Genomic DNA, 6,000 nt, shown 5'->3' with positions numbered 1-6,000 from the left:
AGTTGATGTTGAATGGAGTCTACCCGGGCTGCGGTGTTGATTGTGCTGAGTGCACTGTTGTTCAGAACGGGTGTGAATTATTGAGGAGGACTGTCCAGGGTCTGATGGACGAGGGGAGTATTCTGATTGAGAAGGCTGGTAAGGGGAAAGATGAGGTCTCCACCATAACAATATACTTTGATCTGGTGGATTTGTCTACTCTTGCTGAGGCGGCTCCAGTTACCATCACGGTACCTGGACCAATTCCGTATGACAAAGATGATGCCGTGCCATGGCATTATGGTGGAGAAGTGTACTGTAACGGTGAGAAAGTGGAAGATCAGCTTGCTAGTGAAACCACCGTGTCAAAGGTGGATAATGCCGGTCCCAGTGGTTTCACTCGCAGTGGAAGACTGTTTGCTCCAGATGCCTTGAGAGGAGGAGAAGGAGAAAGAGAGAAAAAAGAAAAGGCCGAGGCTTTAGCCAGGGCAAAAGGAAAAGCAGTGGTGAATAATGGTACTCCTGATGTGACACCGACGCCTGTGGGGTCGGAAGAAAAACTTGATGATGATGCAGAAGAGTTTCTTAGAATCATCAAAAAGTCTGAGTACAAGTTGGTGGACCATCTGCAGCAAACTCCCTCCAAAATATCCATTCTATCTTTGCTGTTAAGCTCTGAGGGGCATAGAGAGGCTCTGTTGAAAATCTTGAAGAAAGCCTATGTTCCTCAAGAGATTACAATTAACCAGTTGGAGACGGTCGTGTCTAATGTGCATGCCAGCCATGGGTTGGGTTTTACAGACATGGACCTGACTGTGGATGGGAGGAATCATAACCGGGCTCTACACATCGCGATGGAATGTAAAGGGGCTGTGCTTTCGCATGTGCTGGTTGATACCGGCTCTTCTTTAAATGTGTTGCCGAAGAAGGCTCTGGCGAAGTTGAATTGTGATGGGCTGATTCTGACTCCGACTGATTTGATTGTGCGGGCATTCGATGGGTCGAAGCGGGCCGTGTTCGGAGAGGTTGAGCTGCCAGTGAAGATAGGCCCAGAGGTGTTTAAGTCAACTTTCTATGTCATGGATATTCAGCCGGCATACAGTTGCTTGTTGGGTAGGCCATGGATTCATGTTGCTGGGGCAGTGACCTCGACTTTACACCAAAAGTTGAAGTATATCTGGGAGGGCCAAGTCGTCACTGTGTGCGGAGAAGAGGACATCTTTGTCAGCCACCTGTCCTCGTTTAAATATGTGGAGATGGACGGCGAAATCTGGAAGACGCCAAGTCAAGCTTTCGAAACCGTTAAGGTGGAGAATGCTCTGTTTGCCAAGGAAGAAGAGAAACCGTCCATTGCTTCATACAAACAGGCCGCCGAGGTGGTAAAGAATGGAGAGGCTCCTGGTTGGGGCAGAATGATGGACATCTCTGCGAAGAAAGATCGCTTCGGAGTGGGGTACCAGCCGAACAGAGGTCGGGACAAGGCAGAGGACGTCGTACGTCAGTGACCTTCACTAGTGCCGGAATGCTTGATCCGAATCACATCTGCATGATGAGTGATGAAGCTGATAGCGACTGTGACATGGACCGGTGGATAAAGCCGTGCGCACCAGGGATGGGAATCCAGAACTGGAAGGCTGAAAAGATCATCCGGGTCACTCTGCTGGAAGAGTAATATTTTTCCTGTTTTGATTTTCTATGCATGAAAGTCGTACGTGTTGCCCGACGCGTAATGGTCCATTGTAAGGGCCACCTCATGTTTAAATTTGCAAATTCGCATCATCAATAAAAGGATGTTTTTCAGTTAAAAGCGGTGTTCCCTGTTTTTCATTTATTTTTGCAGTTTAAAAATAAAAACAAAATAAAAATGGCAATGTTTTCATTTTTCTTTTTCAATTTGTCTCACACCGGTTCTAAAGCAATGCATGAATCAACATTCATGCAGATGCGATCATTCTCCGGATCTCATTGATAACAATCCTGTTACACCCTCGTATGACTTCGACAATCCAATCTATCTTGCTGAAGAAGAAGACGAAGAAGATTGTGAACTGCCAGGGGAATTAGCCAGGTTGTTAAAACAAGAGGAGAAGGTGATTCAGCCGCATGAAGAGCAGATTGAGGTTATGAATTTGGGTACTGACGAGGTCAAGAAAGAGGTGAAAATCGGGGTTGCTTTGGAGGAAAGTGTCAAGAGCAGATTGGTAGTATTGTTGAAAGAGTATGTCGATATCTTTGCCTGGTCTTATCAAGATATGCCAGGGTTGGATACCGATATTGTTGTGCACAAGCTACCGTTGAGAGCAGATTGTCCTCCAGTGAAGCAGAAATTGCGCAGAACTCGGCCAGACATGGCGATGAAGATTAAAGAAGAGGTGTAGAAGCAGTGGGATGCTGGTTTCCTTGTTGTCACTATTATCCGCCATGGGTTGCGAACATCGTGCCAGTCCCGAAGAAGGATGGGAAAGTAAGAATGTGTGTGGACTACCGAGATCTGAACAGAGCTAGTTCGAAGGATGATTTTCCATTACCTCACATTGATGTGTTGGTAGATAATACAGCTCAGTTCTCGGTGTTTTCCTTCATGGATGGCTTTTCTGGCTATAATCAAATCAAAATGTCGCCAGAGGATATGGAGAAAACAACGTTCATTACACCATGGGGCACCTTTTGTTACAAGGTGATGCCATTCGGTCTCAAGAACGCCGGTGCTACTTATCAGAGGGCCATGGTGACTTTGTTTCATGATATGATTCATCATGAAATTGAATGCTATGTTGATGACATGATAGCAAAGTCCCAGACAGAAGAGGGGCATTTGGTAGATTTGGCCAAGTTGTTCGACCGGCTGAGACAGTTCAGACTGAGGTTGAATCCGAACAAGTGCACGTTCGAAGTGCGGTCCGGTAAATTGCTGGGGTTCATTGTAAGTGAAAAAGGAATCGAGGTTGATCCTGCAAAAGTAAAAGCAATAAGAGAAATGCCTGAACCGAGAACGGAGAAGGAGGTTCGTGGTTTCTTAGGTAGATTGAACTACATTTCACGGTTCATATCTCATCTAACAGCCACGTGTGAACCAATATTTAAATTGTTGAGAAAAGATCAAACGGTCAGGTGGAATAATGATTGCCAAGCGGCATTTGAAAAGATAAAAGAGTATTTGCAGGAGCCTCCGATTCTGATGCCTCCTGTGGAGGGAAGACCGTTAATTCTGTACCTGACAGTCCTCGAGGGGTCTATGGGGTGTGTATCGGGGCAGCATGACGAGTCTGGTCGAAAAGAGCATGCCATATACTACCTTAGCAAAAAGTTTACCGACTGTGAAACAAGATATTCACTGCTCGAGAAAACTTGTTGTGCTTTGGTCTGGGCTGCTCGCCGACTAAGGCAGTATATGCTGGTTCATACCACTTTATTGATTTCCAAGATGGATCCAATCAAGTACATTTTTGAGAAGCCAACATTGACCGGACGGGTTGCGAGGTGGCAGATGATTTTGACAGAATATGATATACAGTATACCTCTCAGAAAGCAATCAAGGGGAGTGTATTGTTTGATTACCTCGCCCAGCAACCCATTGATGATTATCAACCGATGAAGTTTGAATTCCCTGATGAGGACATCATGTTTCTCAAATCGAAAGATTGTGAGGAACCAATCCCGGAGGAGGGGCCTGACCCTGAATCCGAATGGATTTTGATGTTTGATGGGGCCGTTAACGTGAATGGTAGCGGTGTTGGTGCTGTTTTGGTTACGCCGAAAGGATCCCACATTCCTTTTGCTGCCTGGCTAACATTTGAGTGCACCAACAACGTGGCTGAATACGAAGCTTGTATATTGGGGATTGAAGAGGCGATTGATTTGAGAATCAAGAACCTTGTCATATATGGAGATTCAGCTCTGGTTGTGAATCAAGTTAACGGAAAATGGTATACGCATCAATCTCATTTAGTTTCGTATCGGGATTATACGAGGAGATTGTTGACGTTTTTCACCAAGGTGAAGTTGCATCATGTGCCTAGAGAGGAGAATCCTTTGGCAGATGCTTTGGCTACTCTAGCCGCCTTGATTAAGGTGCAATGGTGGAATCAGTTCCCCAGTGTGGAAGTAGGTCGTCTGGATAGACCGGCTTATGTGTTTGTTGTTGATACAGCGCCTGATGATGAGAAACCGTGGTATTACGATATCAAGCGCTATTTAGAGACTCAAGAGTATCCTGAGGGAGCATCGGAAAAGGACTGAAAGACTCTGCGGAGGTTGGCCATGGTGTTTTACCTGAATAAGGATGGGGTTCTGTACAAGAGGAATTTTGATTGGGTCTTGCTCAGATGTGTTGATGACAGAGAAGCAAGCCAATTGATGAAAGAGGTTCATGAAGGCTCGTTCGGTACCCATGTCAGTGGGAATGCGATGGTAAAGAAGCTGCTGAGGGCAGGTTATTATTGGATGACAATGGAGGCCCAATGTTTCAATTTCGTGCGGAAGTGTCATAAATGCCAGATTTATGCTGACAAGGTGCACGTGCCTCCAAATCCGTTGAGCTTAATGTCGTCTCCGTGGCCGTTTGCTATGTGGGGCATTGATATGATCGGAAAGATTGAGCCTACGGCTTCGAATGGGCACAGGTTCATATTAGTGGCTATCGACTACTTCACCAAGTGGGTTGAAGCAGCCTCTTATACGAACGTGACGAAACAGGTCGTTGCCAGGTTTCTCAAGAGAGACATCATTTGCAGATATGGGGTTCCCGAGAGAATCATTACTGATAATGGTTCTAATTTGAACAATAAGATAATGGCAGAGCTGTGCCGGGAATTCAAGATTGAGCATCACAATTCTTCTCCTTATCGTCCGAAGATGAATGGGGCGGTTGAGGCAGCCAACAAGAATATCAAGAAGATTGTGCAGAAAATGTTGGTGACCTACAAAGACTGGCATGAGATGTTGCCGTTTGCATTGCAAGGGTATCGGACGTCGGTGCGCACATCTACTGGGGCAACTCCTTTCTCATTGGTATATGGGATGGAGGCCGTGTTACCGGTTGAGGTTCAGATTCCCTCTTTGAGAGTCCTGATGGACGTGAAATTGCAAGAGGCTGAATGGGTAAGGACCCGGTACGAAGAATTGAGCCTGATTGAAGAGAAGAGGCTGGCAGCCATCTGTCATGGGCAGTTGTACCAACAGAGGATGAAGCGTGCTTTTGACAAGAAGGTACGACCTCGGGTATATCACGTAGGTGATATGGTGTTGAAAAGGATCCTTCCTCCTCAAAACGATCGAAGGGGCAAATGGACACCCAATTATGAAGGTCCATTCGTGGTTAAGAAGGTTTTCTCTGGCGGAGCCTTGTTGTTAACGACCATGGATGGTGAGGATTTTCCATCCCCTGTGAATACGGACGTAGTTAAAAAATACTTCGTATAAAGAGACCCGCTGGACGAAAAGAACAAAATAGTCCAGGCAAAAAGGGGCATCCCGGCGAACCAAAAACAGAAAGAAGGTTCGGGCAAAAATTAGGGATAAAATGAAAAATTGTACACCCGGCAAGTCGAAAACCTGAAAAGGCGACTTGGGCAAAAAAGGGTATCCCGGTGGACTGAAAACCCGAAAGGGCGGTCCAGGCAAAAGAGGGATTGAAACGAGCAACTGCGTCTGGCATGATCGTTTGCTTTGGTTAAGGCACATGGATAATACCCGGTAGGGATCAATCGGAATCGTCTTGTTCAGAAGGCAGAAAGCACGGAGAGTCTGAGGACATATGGGGTGTAACCGAGTTGGAACTCGATGAGATCACGGGTTTCACATTGCCATTAGGATAGATTTTTCCTTTTGTGCGCAATTACCTCTTTTCAGGAATTGCTTCCTTTGTATTGCTCATTCATGAGCCACACAATTTTCAATCAATAAAATGCATATTCAGTCAAATAATTTTGTTTTTGTTTTTCATTACCGCTTTGATTGCAAAAACATCCAATTATTGTGATAAAGAATCTTGCATTTTAAGACATACAGGTCCCTTCCAA

The sequence above is a fragment of the Lathyrus oleraceus genome, chromosome 5 (assembly GCF_024323335.1).
Source record: "Lathyrus oleraceus cultivar Zhongwan6 chromosome 5, CAAS_Psat_ZW6_1.0, whole genome shotgun sequence".
Classification (NCBI taxonomy): Eukaryota; Viridiplantae; Streptophyta; class Magnoliopsida; order Fabales; family Fabaceae; genus Lathyrus; species Lathyrus oleraceus.
Note: the sequence above shows the minus strand (reverse complement) of the source record.